The sequence below is a fragment of the Grammomys surdaster genome, unplaced genomic scaffold, assembly GCF_004785775.1.
Source record: "Grammomys surdaster isolate TR1022 unplaced genomic scaffold, NIH_TR_1.0 125861, whole genome shotgun sequence".
NCBI lineage: Eukaryota > Metazoa > Chordata > Mammalia > Rodentia > Muridae > Grammomys > Grammomys surdaster.
Window position 1 is genome coordinate 2,327,058 of NW_021620687.1, and position 15,413 is coordinate 2,342,470.

A 15,413-nucleotide genomic window follows, 5' to 3' on the forward strand; every position below is an offset into this window, starting at 1 on the left:
TGTTTGCCCCAGCAAAATGCCATCCAACACAACTGACTTTCCAAAGAGCCCTTAAGTTTCCACTTCAGAGGACTACAACAGATAGACACATTTTGACTGGTCCAGTCTAGCCCAGAGCACAGAGAAGACTGTATACCTAATGTTTTGCACTGTTCAGAGGCTACCCTGGGTCAAGTTTACTCCCAAGAGCCTTCACACTTGTTCTACAGGGAACCAATAGATTTTTGTGTCAAATCTCACATTGACAAACATCTAACCTAAAGCAAAGTGTGAAATACATACTCTAGTTTCCTTCTACGGAACAGTGGGACTACCAGTCATCAACAGTAAATCTTCTTTGGGTTGACACAGACATTTCCAAGAGTCATGGAATTATTTCTACATTTTAATTCATTTTCTTCACGATAACTATACAGATGGTTGAGGTTTGGGTATTGACACCCCCTTGCTGGTAGTTTATGGACTGGAAAGGTGCTTGAAAATTTTAGTGATCTACAATACGTTAGAAGCAAAAACCTACTGAAAGGAACTCAATTCAACCCTTCAACTCAGCTAGAAATTAAAGGAGACGTGAGGAGAGGCACATACGCCTCATCTATCAGCCATAGCCAAACGCCACCTTGCCTCATGAACAACTCTGTTATACATTTCATTTTCACTTGTCATTGATGCACAAACCACAGATAATCTGTAAATTTTATTGTAAGTGTGGAAAATTGTTTAAAACCCTTCCAATACTTTCTTGGATCTAAGTGTATATAGCACTTTCTAGAATAGAGAGAGAAGAATCAATCTGTAAGACACTAAATTAGCATTGTACTGGCTAGCTTTATGCCAACTTGACATAAGCTGGAGTTATATGAAAGGACAGAACCTCAATTGAGAAAAATATATCTTCATAAGATATGGAGCTATTTATATCCAGCTATAAAGCATTTCTTAATTAGTGATTGATGGGAGGGGAACTAGCTCATTGTGGGTGGTGACATCCCTAGGTGGTGGTCTTGGGTTCTGTAGGAAACCAGCCTAAGCAATCCATGTCAGTCAGTAAGCAACACCCCTCCACAGCTTCTGCATCAGCTCCTGTCTCCAGGTTCCTGCCCTGTTTGATCCTGCTCTGACTTCTGTCAATGATGAACAGCAATGTGGAGGTGTAAACCAGATGAACTCTTTCCTCCCCAACTTGCTTTTGGTCATGATATTTCATTGCATCAGTAGAATTCTAACTAAGACAATCATAATGCTTAGCACTGAAAATATGAACCCCACATTGTACTTTTGGGTGCTGGCTGAATGAATGATAGCAGAAACTCTAGAGTCATCACTAAAAATAAGGTCAATCATCTATGCAAGCATGAAAACAGAATCATAGTACCTGAGTGCCTTCCCTGATGACTGAACCTGAGTTTCTGAGTTGGGGTTCCTGGGAACACTCGTTTGTTACCATTGACTCATTTTATCATAACATCTAGCATTTTCCCCAGCAGATTAAAGTCCTGCTTCTGTAGCCTCCTGGAGAAAAGGCATCAGCATGCCACAGAGTCAAAATATACTCCTGGAAAACTATCAACTAAAATTAGATAATGTAAACCATATTCTTAAATGTATAAAGTGAAGTAGGAATTTCTGGTTTCTTTGGAGACTCAGTTGTGTCATGTGCTATTTGTCTGGAAACTTCCTGGAACAAGGACATGTGATGTTTTGCTAGAGTGGACACTTGAAAGGACACATGATGTTTGGAAAGGGTATAAGTATAACCCCACAGATGGCAGACAGTGCTGTGGTATTGGTTCACCTTGACATTCTTTGCTGGTCTTCTTTGGGCTTTGCTGACTCTGGTCCTCGATGAAGACACTGTGGCATTTGTTCACCTTGCCTTCTTCACTGTTCATCATCTGTTGTGAGTCTGTAGAGAGAATCACATCAAAGAATTTATCGTGCTATCCCAAGGTAGCTTCTTGCCACTTTAGCAGAAGTCAAGTTGAGTGGCAGAGCCTTGCAGTTTCTTCTGGATCGAACTGTCGTTGCTGACTCTGAATGGTGTTTGTGGGTGGATCAAGCTGCCACTGCTGATTCATGTGAACTGAACTTCTGATATCCTGACAACGAAGAATGGAATTTCCCTCAAAGAACTATTTCTAAACGGGTCCACATCCCCTTTTGCCCTATTAACATTTCCTTTCCACTACCTCTGGTGGGTGGTGGACTAGAAGAGAAATTAAAGCATGTAAGAACCCCAATCAAAATAGGTTTTGGAAAATCTAAGCCTATAATAAGATGTGAAATGAGAAAGAAGGAATTTGATCAATAGTCTACAGGCTTTTAAAAAATATACACTTGTATTATTACATTCTTAATTGGTTTTTTTATTTTTTTCATACAATATATTTTGATCTTATTTTTTTCCTTTCCTCCAAGTGGGCCCCCCCCCCATCATCTCTGCCTCTCAACGCATGGTCTCATTGTTTCAAAACAAAACCAAGAAAGATTAAAATAAAACAACAAGCAATAGCGCACAAAAATGTTACACAAAATAACAAGTCTGTTTTGTGTTGCCCAACTATTGCAGAGCACCAGGTCTGCCGTGGAGTGTGGCTGATATACCCAGTGTCGCTCCATTGGAGAAAACTGGTTTTCCCTCTCCCAACAGATATCAATTGCAACAGCTTCTTGGTTAGGAGTAGCACTTAGAGCCCCTCCTCCTCTCTGGGCTGGGATTTTACTGTTTTAAAAAACTCCTCAGCATCAGTAGAGTATGTGCTTAGCTGGCCAAGGATACAGGACCTGCAAAGCTTAACACAGGTACTTAGAAGATTCTACATTCCAACATCTCTCAGCTCACTGAGAATCTACTGACCTTCTAAAATAGTTATTAAGGTCTCAATAAGCAAGGAGTTTTCAAAAGAAAAAAAAACTTTCGATAAAAAGTTAATCTACATGTCATAAAACTATTTATATTTAATTTGCTATTCATTATTTTAATTCCATAACTAACAGTAACGCACTCTTGCCAAAGAATTCAGAGAAATACCAAAGAGTCAGTTGTCTTCTCACAGCCCCCCCTAAGCTCAGCCAGCCCCCCTCTCACAGCAGGTGGTTGGACAGTCTGATATGACCCTTTCACCTACTTCTCAGGAAATAACAAAGTTTTCACGTGAGCTTCTGAAGCTTGGTGGCATTGCAGTTCTTACTCTTCATTCTTTTTATTAAATAATTATACTATGTTCAGTAATTTTTTTTTCTCGCTGAGCAATATGGTACAAATACCGCCCCTCTCCCAGATTGGTCCTTCCAGTTCTACCTTCTCAAGTTTCATAACAGCCACTGCTATCAAGTATTTCATAGTGTAACCTTATCATAATTCACTCAACCATGTGCCCTGAGTTGGACATACAGATTTTTTCCTTCTCTTTGTTCTCTGCTAGGATTTATGCAGCAAGAAGTATGACCATACGGCGCAGCAGCAGCAGCAGGCGGCACCGCTGCCTCTTTGTAAGATTAGAATCCACAAGCTGCTTTTCTTTTTCAATGACTGAACTAACTTCATAGAGAATCAAAATTTCTTGTAGAAATCTCCGCCACAGTCTGTGACTGTGTGTATGTGTGTGCGTGTGCGTGTGCGTGTGTTTTACAAGATTGAGCCTACACCCTATCTCCCCTCCCCCACACTTGGGTTAGAAGCATATTAATTTCTTTTGTTTTTTTTATTGAATATTTTATTTACATTTCAGATGTTATCCCCTCTCCCCTTTCTCCCCCCCCCACCCAGAAGCATCCTATCCCATCCCCCCTCCTCTTGCTTCTATGATGATGTGCACCCACTCAATCCCACCTCCCTGCCCTCGAATTCCCCCACACGGGGGCATCCAGCCTTCATGGGACCAAGGACTTCCTCTCCCACCTATGCCCAACAAGGCCATCCTCCCCTACATATACAGCTGGAGCCATGGGTCCCTCCCTATGTGCTCCCAGGCTGGCTACACCCTATCTTTAACTGGCTAGGCAGTTGCTCCTTGCTGGAGGCAGGAAGTATTCCTCAGCCTTTGATCACCCGTAGCTTTGCTATGCTGGGAACCGTCTTTTCTCATCTGCAAACCCCACGCCCGCTGTGCCAACTAGCACTCCTCTGTAAACATGCAGACACGCATAAAAGTCTAACGTTCGCTGTCAAACCCTCTTTAGAATGGAGCGTGCTGTAACACTACATCCTATTTGTTCAACTGGGAAGGTAAAATTCCAGTGGAGCGTTAGTGTGAGGGCATTCAGGGAGCGGAAATGCCAGAGACAACCTCCTCTTGGCTCCCAAACGCCTGCTGAAGCTTCACCATCCCGTGGGGAGAGCACATTTCTTATCACTATGAGATGGCAGAGCGGCAAGATTTAGGAAATAAAATGATGTATCTACTTAAATGTGAATTTCAGATATGCCACAAGAATCTGGAACCATATTAGCAATTTTACTTTGTTATATAATATTTTATTAATGTTGCACAGGATATATTTTTATTAAAGTGTTTTTCATGCTCATGGAGAACTTGAGTTTAATCAGGAGTTATATATTTTATCTGGCAACTCAACAGGACAGGGGAAATCTGTTGCCTCCCTGTCCCACTAGCTCAGAACTTGCTTTGCTTTTGCCTCTGGATGGAAACGCACAGCTGAAGGATTAGCTTTCTTCTGCCATGCTTTTCTGAAGATGTGGTCAACCCCAGCCCCAATCTCAGTTCCTGCTGGTCCGGGCTGGCCTCTAGTTCTACAGTGCTTGCTTCAGCACTGAGTTCGAATGTACCACCCATACGGAAGTCCTCCAAAATCATTAATCAAAAAAGAAAGAAAAAAAGAAGAGAGAGAGAGAGAGAGAGAGAGAGAGAGAGAGAGAGAGAAATGCTCCATAGACATAGGGTAAGCTGATAGAGGCAATAGGCAATTCCTCAATTAAAGTTCCCTCTTCCCATGTGACTCTAGTTTACATCAAGTTGAGCAAAACTAACCAACACATATACGACCCCGTGTCAACCTGACACACAAGCACATCTCTACTAAACCATAACCTTTCCTTTTTTACTTATCTCCCAAATCTCATGTTAATATTACATGAGATTATCCCACAATCTTTAAAAAATTCAAACAAACACTATAAGAGTTTCATCTCTTTGAAATATCCAACATCTCTTTAAAAGGCCAAGCCTCTCAACTGTGGGTCCTGCAAAATTAAAAATAAGTTACATATTTAGTTTTCCAAGAGGGAAGACTCAAGCCAGTTGGAATGGAGGCTCCAGGATTGGAAGAGTGGCTGGACGCTGAGATTCAATGCATAAAAGACAGCTCACCTTGCTTTTCTAGGAACTGCCTCACCCCATAAATCACCAGCACAGCATCTGATTGAGTAACACGCTCACCTGTTTGTCAGGGGTGGTTACAGAAAATGTCTGTGTCGTGTGAATTACGGTGTTGTTATACATCCAACTATTTCTACATTTGCACAATCAAGTTACTGTGTAACTGTAAGAGCCCTACCTGAAGAGCAACTGATAGTTGATGGCTTCAGGGAAAGGGAGAGGCAGTTTTCTATTTAAAAAAAAAAAACCTTTAAAAATGTGTGTGCATGCTCATTTATCTAAATGGGCACTGTATGCATGCAGACACCCGTGGAAGAGGGGTTAGATCCCCCTAGAACTATAACTTCCAGAGATTGTAAGTGGCCTGATAGGGGTGCTCAGAACGGAACATGGGTCCTCTACAAGATCAAGTACTTTTAAGGGTTGAGACCTCTCTCCAGCCTTAGGGTCAGTTTTGTTTTATTTTGTTTAGTTTTGTCTTTAAGGTTTTGCCCCTGGTACTTCGATCATACTCCAGCGGGTGACCCCACACCCGTTAATATATGAGCAGCACAAAATGAAATCTATGGACTATTAAAAGGGGGGAGACCAACCATTGGGAGAGAGATGGGGTGTATCTGGGAAGTATTAGGGGAGGAAAGGGAATGTGTATTATTAAAATGCATTGTGCACATATGGAAAATTCTCGAAAAAAGTAAGTATTTTATAATTTAAATTAAATTTTTATAATTTTATAATAAAATATCTTAAAATTTCTTCTCACAAAGAAAAGCCCTTGCCCAGAGAGCCTTAAGGTAGTCAACATTTAAACAAAATTTTTAAAAATTTTAAATAAAACATTTAAGGATGAAACAATGCTATATCTATATAAACTTTTATTTTAAAAGTTAAATCAGAAAGAATAATTCCCAACTTATTCTGAGTTGAGTGTTAACATGTAATTTAATTGCATACTACACTAAAAAATATTACATCACAACCAAGAGAAGTTTATGCCAGGAATACAGGTTTGAATTAGCACACATAATTAAATCAGGGGCCAGCAAGATGGCTCCGTGGGTAAGAGTGATTACTGCTAAACCTAATGACTTGAGTTTGATTCCCAGAACCCACACTGTGGGAAAGAAAGAGCTGACTCCCACAAGTTATCTTGTGGCCTCTGCATGCCTGCCAGGTGTGCATGCACACACATATACACGCAAACACATGTACAAAATAAATGAATACATTGAAATTTAAAACTGTAGTTAAATCAGTACAGCTTATAACAGAAAAGGTAAAAATAAAAACCATACAATCATCTCAGCGTGTGTAAGAAACAACATTCGACAAAGAGCAAGAGTCCATTCCTGATTGAAAATAACGTCCTTCCAGGTGTGGCACGAACATTTTTTTAAGCATACTCTCAGAGAGCTAGGAATAGAAGGAAACTTTCTCAGCTGGATCTAGGACATCTCCAAACAACTACATATTTAATGAAAACAGCATATTTAATTCTGAAACACTGAATGTATCCCTGAGATCCAGAACAAGACGTTCTATATGTTGCCCCCACTTCCATCCAATACTGTACTAGAAGTCTGGTGCGTGCAGGCAGATTAAAAAGAAAGAAAAAGAAGGAATTCGTCTAGTAAAATGCACTAAACAAAATCATTTTTAGTCACAAAAGATAGGATAATCTGACTATAGAAAATGGAAAAGCACAAAAACAAACAAAGCTGTAAGAGATCAGGGCCATAGTTAAGGTGTACAGTGTTTGTCCAACACATGCAAGACTTCAGGTCCCACCTTCAGCAGTGTGCACATGTGTGGGCAGGCAAACACACACACACACACATACACACAACACACATACACAGATACAAACACACACATACAAACACACAGATACATACACACACACACATACATACACATTCTGAATAGTATTTAAAAATTTTAGTTTCTGATTGTTTGTTGCCAGTATATACAAATGCAATAAAGTTTTTCCTGTTGGTCTTGTTTCCTGCACTTTTGTTAAATTTAGTTATTTATCTTAGGGTGGGAGAGAGAGAGAGAGGGAAGGAGGGAGGGAGGGAGAGAGAAAGAGAGAGAGAGAGAGAAGGAGGGAGGGAGAGAAAAAGAGAGAGAGAGAGAGAGAGAGAGAATGATGTGCATGAGTGTGTTGCACACTTATGTATGTGTGTGCTCATACACAGTGAAGAATTACTTATCCACAAAGAATAAAATCATGTTCTTTGCAAAAAAAGAAATAAAAAAAATGAAGGTATACCTAGAGATCATCACGGTAAGTGAAAACTCGTGTGTTTTGTTTTGTTTCATATTTGGAATCTAGAGCATAAGGCATTTTAAAAGGAGGCTATTGGAGAGGTGAAAGGTGAAGAAAGAAAGTGGGCAGGGAGACCAAGGAGGGAAACTGAGGTAGTGACTATGATCAAACTCTGTCACATACATGTCTGACACTGTCACAAAGAAACTTGGTATGGGGTACAATTATTATAACCTAATAGAAAGATTTTTACCGTTGTTTTTGCTAAAGAAATAACAATAAAATGACTTCCAGTGACATTAGATCAGTGCCTTTCACACTGTCATCATCAGAGAAGCATCCTCCTGCAGTAGATGGGAACTCATACAGAGACCTTGGAACACTCAGTTCTAAGTGGGATGATATCATCAAATCCCTCCCCTCAGGGCTCAGGGAGCTGTGAGTGAATCAGAAAGGTTGTAAGACCCAGGGAAACCAAGGAAACAGTGTCCTCCAGATACAACAGGGCTGACACACATATGAGCTCACAGAGACTGTGGCAGCATTCACAGGGCCTGCATAGGTCCAAGCCAGATGGGGCCTCAGCAATGAGAGGGCGCGTGGACACAAGCCCCCATACCTAACCAAGAAGCTACCTCTAATTGATAACCACCCTCAAAGGAAAATTTGATTTTCTCCAATAGAGGCTCACTGGGTATACAAACCATATTTAAGGACAGACCTCATGTCCAGCAGAAGACAGCCAACACAAAATGAACTTAGTGGTACTTTAGAAGATTTTTTTTTAACCCTACAGGTCCTTTGCCTGTATATTACGGTTTTGGAAATTGTATTTTTGTGGGTTTTGGGTTTGTTTGTATGTGTGTGAGCGTGTATACGTGCTTCTCGTGCTTTTTCTTTGTTGTTGTTGGGGTTTTTAAAATTCATATTTGTTTCATTTTTGTTCATCTAATATACCTGTTTGTTTTCTAAGAAAAGAGAGAAAAGTCGTGGAACTGGATAGGTGAGAGGCAAGGAGAATCTGAGAAGACGAGGGGGGAAGGGAGCCATGATCAGAAAATAGTGTATAAAAAGAGGGAGGTTTTTTTTTTTTTTGCTTTTACATTTTTTACTGTTTAAAACATTTTTAAATTTACATAGTTTGATTCTGTTCTTCCCCTTCCTCAAGTTCTTCCAGATCCCCTCCTCTACCTTACCCACCCACAAAAACCCAATGCAACAATGCCCCCCAAAACCAAGAAAACAAAATAAAAAGCCACATCCAAAAAGAAAAAAGCCAAATCTCCAAACTGTAACCAAATAAAATCACACACAAGAAAAAGCTATGGAGTCCAATTCTATGTTGGTCAACTACTCCTCGAACATGAGACTTTTCATGGAGTGGTTGATATACCCAGTGTTACTCTATTGGTGTAAACTGATTTTCCCTCTCCTGCCAGGTATAGGTTCCGTTCAGTTATTAACCTTTACCATAGTGACTTGGTTTTCATTCATCCATCCATCCATCCATCCATTCATTCACTCATTCATTTAAAAATATATAACAGTGTAAGATATAATAAGATAAAACAAAAACTATTACATTGAAGTTGGACAAGGCAAACAAACAGAAGGAAAAGAGACCAAGAGAAGGTATAAGAATCAGAAACCACTCATTTGCACACCCAGGCATCCTATTAAAAACACTAAACTGGAGCCATACTATATACACAGAGGACCAAGTGCAGACCCTGTGCATTCTACAGTCAGTTTCTGTGGGTTCATACGAGCTTGGATCATGTTCATTTAGAGGGCCTTGTTTTCCTAGTGACCTCCATCCCCTCTGGCTCTTACACACGTCCCATCTCCTCTTCCACAGGGTTCCCTGAGCTTTGAGGAGAGGGATATGATGAAGACATCCCACTTAGGGCTGAGTGTTTGGAGGTCTCTCACTCTCTGCGTAATGTCTAGATGTGGGTCTCTGTGTTTGTTCCTATCTGCTGCAGGAGCATCCCTGACGATGGCTGAGCAAGGCCGTGACCTACAAGTGTAGAATATCACCAGAAGTCATTTTACCACTACAGCTTTTAGAGTAGTAGTATTTGGTTTTATCCTAGGTCCCTGAGCTATCTAGTCTCAGGTTCTTGGTCACTCAAGTTGTGTCAGGTACGGGTTCTATCTTGTGGAGTGGGCTTTAAGTTATATATTGTTTGAGAAAAGTTATTTGCAGTAAAATAAAATTTAAAGGTATACACACACAGTAAAAGGATTTTTCACTCACAGTAGCATCTTTTTATGTGACCCCGGGTGTACATTTATATAAAGCAGATATACATTTGCCTGCACATTTGCCAATAAGAAAGACTTTATCTTCAGAGAACTCTTTGATACTCATATAATTCTATAGTTGATTAGCAATTACAAAATTTACATACTAATGAGATGTATGTGATCATTTTCATACAAAGAATTAAATCTTGAACAAATGTTTGAGATTGCAAGATTAGTCCATCGTCAATCTCTGTCAAAGTTGCTTGATATTTTGATTTTATAAACACCAATGCTGATATAAATACATAGATAAAATACAACGATTCATAGATACATAGAATAAAATGGCAGTAGTGGATTTAAGGGCATTCCAAAAATTGTTCTGTTAGTCCCCTGTAGACTCACCTGCAGTTCCTAACGCGCAATAATCTCCAGTCTGGGCCAGGAGTTTCAAGAAGTGTTGGTTAGCGTTACGTGTCATGATGACGTGGACATGCAGAATGCCTGTGCTCAATGTTGGAAACCAAGGCTGTAGTAAAGTATCCAGGCAGCGTGGATGGGCAAGCTGCCAGAAGCACATCGGATTCATCACAGGTTTGACTTTTAATTAACTTTTGGTTATCGAGCATTCAAAAGCCTCTTTTTTTTTTTTTAACTATCTATCATTAAACCTGTTTGTAGTCCCATTCGGTTCTGTGACCATATGAGGTCAAAACTCAGTCTATGAAACCTAGCCAACTTGTCAGGTAGAACTTGAGGGGACACTGTTAACCCAGTGTGGTGGGTGCATTACCTACTCTTTTGAGTTCTCCGTATCTTGTGCCAGAGAATGGAGGTGCTAATCCCCACCACTCGGCTATAATATAAAGATTAAATGAAGGGCGGGAGGGGGGAGAGGCTGCAGTACACAGCTAAGATTTTGTCTGTTCAATACGGCTTTGTTCTGAGAACCACAGCTTGTCATCCAGGGACCAGAGTGCTGAAGGGTGTGACTATCCTTCTTGTCCTTCACCCAGAGCTATAAGGATACCCCAATCCGTTTCTTCTCCATTTCTCTCGCCCGGAAAGCAGATCTGTGCTAGCCAGCCAGTCAGCAGTGAGAAGCTTCCAAACAGAAGTCAGAAGAGGGAGGGCCTTTTGTCACTGGTGGCAGGCAGTGGGGAGTGGGGCAGGGCTTACCAGCAACGGTTCTAGCTATGGGAAGAAAGTTGATCTGGGCAAGAAGAAACTTATTGTCAGCTTTTTAAGGAGAGGGTATAAACTGAAATATAAGCTATTCACATTTAAAATGCATAATCCGACCAAAGTTTTGATACATGGTCATGTTTCATGAAACCATCTCCACAGGCCACATACCCTCCGTGCCAAAGGTTTTCAGTGGTCCTCCCTCCTTCTTGCTCCGCTCATCCCCAAACAACCACAGACCTATTTTCTGTCTCTGTAAATTACTTTGCATTTTCCAGTTTCATTTAGATGAAATGTATATTCTAGGTCTTGATTGCAAGGTTTAGTTTTTCGCTCCACGTTTCCTTTGAGCTTCCAAATCATTCCTGGAAGCCGTGGCCGCTCCTACACACTAGAGGACAGACATGGCGGTTCTCTTATCCAGCTACCCGCTGTAGGCATTTGGGTTGTCTGAAAGCTGGCCTCTTAAACTGTGAATTGTGAACCCACAAACGTGGGGATTTGAGGAACACTTCAAGAATAAGAGGCTGCTGAACACACAACAGCTAACACTTCAAAATAAAATGTGAAGGGAATTTGAAGTGCTTCTGGCAGCGCGCTCGGCCACGTTATGTCACGTGACCCCCACTAGCATCTTGTTCTAAACAGACGATATGGGCACCTGGTACTGTGCATGCTAACCCACCAACAAACACCTTCCAAACCCCACGGTTCAGCTCCAGGACTGTCCTATTCATGAACCACCATGTTTTCATGACCAGTTTTCTGCTCGTACAGAAGCATCATGGATTCTAGTAGAAACCAGGACTCGTTACTCACTGTTTCCTTATCATTCCTCCACAAGTGAATGTCTCACACTGTATTTTTTTTTAAGTTTCTATTTGAGTTGTTGATTTGAGTTTCATAAAATATCATTAGTTAGATGATTTTAGACTTGGATATAAGTCAGAACGTCTAAAATGGCCCTAAACGGACACCTGCCACTCTTTGTACTATGGATTGACTCAAAATGCATACTCATAATTAACAAATGGAAAATCAAAATGTCAGTCAACTCTGAAAAAGGCTGGTGATGGTTTGTCCTGCAGTATTAAAATATCCCAACAGGATTTCAGCTCTTCATGTAAAATAAACAATCAAATCTACCTCATGCAAATTCACTTTCATCTTTGATACAATGGTAAAACTGTATGAATACTAAATATTTGCTTTAATATTTAGTTTTAAATGCAGGTGTGTGTGTGTGTGTGTGTGTGTGTGCACTCATCATAAACATGTGTGCACATGCTCAAACGTGCATGTGGAGGTCAGAGGGCAAGCCCAGGAATGCTATCTATTTTTTTTTCTTTTTTTTTTTTCAAAGATTTATTTATTTTATTTATGAGTACACTGTAGCTGTCTTCAGACACACCTGAAGAGGGCATTGAATCTTATTACGGATGGTTTTTGAGCCACCATGTGGTTGCTGGGATTTGAACTCAGGACCTCTGGAAGTGAAGTCAGTGCTCTTAACCGCTGAGCCATCTCTCCAGCCCCGCTATCTATTTCTTTTGAGACAGGATCTCACTGTCTGGAACTCACTTGTTGGCCAACAAGATTAGCTGACCACCAAGCCCCAAGTGTCCTCCTGTCTCCATCTCCTCAGGACTTGTAACCCTTGGGGATTACAAATGTGCACTGCTGTGTCCAGAATTTTTACATGGATTTTTTTTTTAAAGATTAAACTAGGTCTTCAAGCAAGGCAAAACCCTTTACTGACCAAGCCATTCCCCAAGCCCTAAATTAAATTTACAAATTACTATCAGTAAATCTTTCATATATGCCTATTCTATATCTCTACATACCCGGGGCCATATCAAAACTTCTCAGGCAAGAAAAAGTCACAAGCAGAAAAAAACAATTTAAAAGTTGTTACCAAAAAGATGGCTATAAGCAATCACAGATGTTCCTTAGGAACTTGTATTTCATTTTATTTGGAGTAAATACATGACTAAAGTGGCTGGACCATATGATATGTGTCCAGCTGTGAAGGTTAGTACTAACTGTCAGTTTGAGGAAACCTAAAATCACCTGGGAGCAGGGCCTGTAATCATACCTATAGGAAGTTTGTGTTGATTACATTAGTAGGACCTGACCACAGTGGGTGGCACCATTCCCTAGACTCTGGGCCTAGAGGATCCTGGACTGTGTGAGAGTGAAGGAACCTAGCTGAAGACAAGCAAGATTCATCCTATGCTCTGTTCATTCATGTGGATGTGATGCGAACAGCTGTCTTGTGCTCTTGCTGCTATGACTTCCCTGCAGTGGTGGACTGTAACCTGGAACTGTGAGCTAAAATAAACCCTCCTCTAAGTTGCTTTTTTTCAGAGAATTTTATCAAAGCATCTAGGGAAGAAAATAAGACACCAACTTTTTAGTACACTGCAGACTCTTTTCCAAAGTGTTTGTACCATTTTGTGCTCCCATCTGCAGTGTCAGAGAGTTTGGGTTCCTCTACCATCCTTACCAACACTTGACAAGGTCGACCTTTTTAAATATTGATGAGCTAATGGATCTTCCCTGATGACTAATGCTACTGAGAATTTTTTTTTCATGTGCTTATACGCTGATCCTGTTTTGTGAAGTATTCCTGGTCGTCTTTGTGAAGTGTCCAGTCAAGTCTTTTGTCCGTCTTTTATTGGAATGTATTTTTTCTTATTGTTGAGTGTTCTTTATACTCTAGCTATAAGTCCCTTATCTGATATATGCTTCGCAGATATTTTCTCTTCACTTATGGCTAGGTCCTAGGGCATAGATAATTTGTTCAAGCACCTATGCGTGTTGCCATACAAACATTTTTTTAAATGAGATTAACATTAAACCCAGTGATGTCTGAGTAAATCTGTAATGTAGGTGGGCCTCATCCAAGCAGTTGAGAGCCTTCAGGAAAGGCTGGCCTCCGTGAGGAACAATTCTGCAGAAGGCTGTCTCTGTACTGCAACTTCGAGCTTAGCTCTTCCCAGTCTAGCAGCAGCTGCAACACTTTTCAACCTCTCTAACACTGTGAGCCTATTTCTCAAAAATCTCTCCATCTCCCTCCTCCTGCCACCCACACCTGCATGTCCTCACGCACAGACACACACATCCTGTTGGTTCTGTTTTTTAAGACAGTAAGCGACTCACCTGGGCAAACCTGCTCTCAGTCAAATAAGCAGTATCAGATCTTATTTCAGAACTCTTCCCTCTTGCTTATGCCCACCAGCCCTAAACAGGTTCCTCATAAATGGTGCCCAAGTCTAATCAGAGACCGTCACTGACAGACCCACCTTTAACTACTTGAACTCAGACCCCAGACTCTCTGCTCTGAGACACCACCAGGACCCTATGTGATGCTTTCCCTTTTTGTAGTAAATAACTAACTCATCTTGGTGAGGGATTTTGATATCTTTTAGAAACACCAGCTGTTGACACCTAAGATGAACTCAGTGAGGATAAAGTTAATCATAGAAGTTGGAGGTGTTACTAAAATCAGGAATAGGGAAAGCTCGGAGACAGCGAGTGTGGGACATACACCCAGAGGTGAGGAGACAAGGACGCAACAATCCTCAGAACACAGTGTGAAAGGGAACTGTGGAGCCATGGGCTGTCCACTAGAGATCACAGCCATGGAGCGTATGGACACATAACGGTATCCCACAGAGGGATAGGAGAAGAGGTGCAAGTAGGAAGGGGGAGGGGCTGTGCCTCTCGCCTCTTTTGTCCTTCATCTGTCTGCTGGTCAGATCACACTTTCCAAGAGGATCTGAAAAGGGCAGCCACTTTTGAAATACCACCAAAGAAGAAGTCACCCAACAATACATTTTAAAACTGTGAGCAGGTAAGTATTAGTCAAAGCCAAGGAAGTTAATTAGGCTTGGGGATTGTGTGTCATCTGACAGGTACCCCCAACGGCAATACAAGTGAGCAAACTGTGGTCCTGCAATAAGGCTTGAATTTCACACTTGCTCCAGCAAGCTACTTGATCCCCATGCCTCCGTGTCTTCATCTGAGAAATGGGTATATCATTCATTCCATGCTTTGGCTGCTGTTTTTGGCAGCGATGTTTACCTTCTTGCATGTTCCAGTGCTTTTCCCGACTTCCAACAGCTTTAAGCCTGGTCACGTGTCCCAGAAACAACCCTCCCCTCCGCCACACACCCTCCACAGTTCTTGATAAGAACTACATTTAGGGCTTCAACAGATGTGATGGTTCACAGCAAGATCAAGTTTTCCCTCTCCAGTTACCAGCCTGGGACTGTGACCCATTGTGACCATGAGCAACAAAATCCCATGGCTTTTTTTCTTTTATTGAAAATAGGTTTCTCTTCATACAATATATTCTGATTATGGTT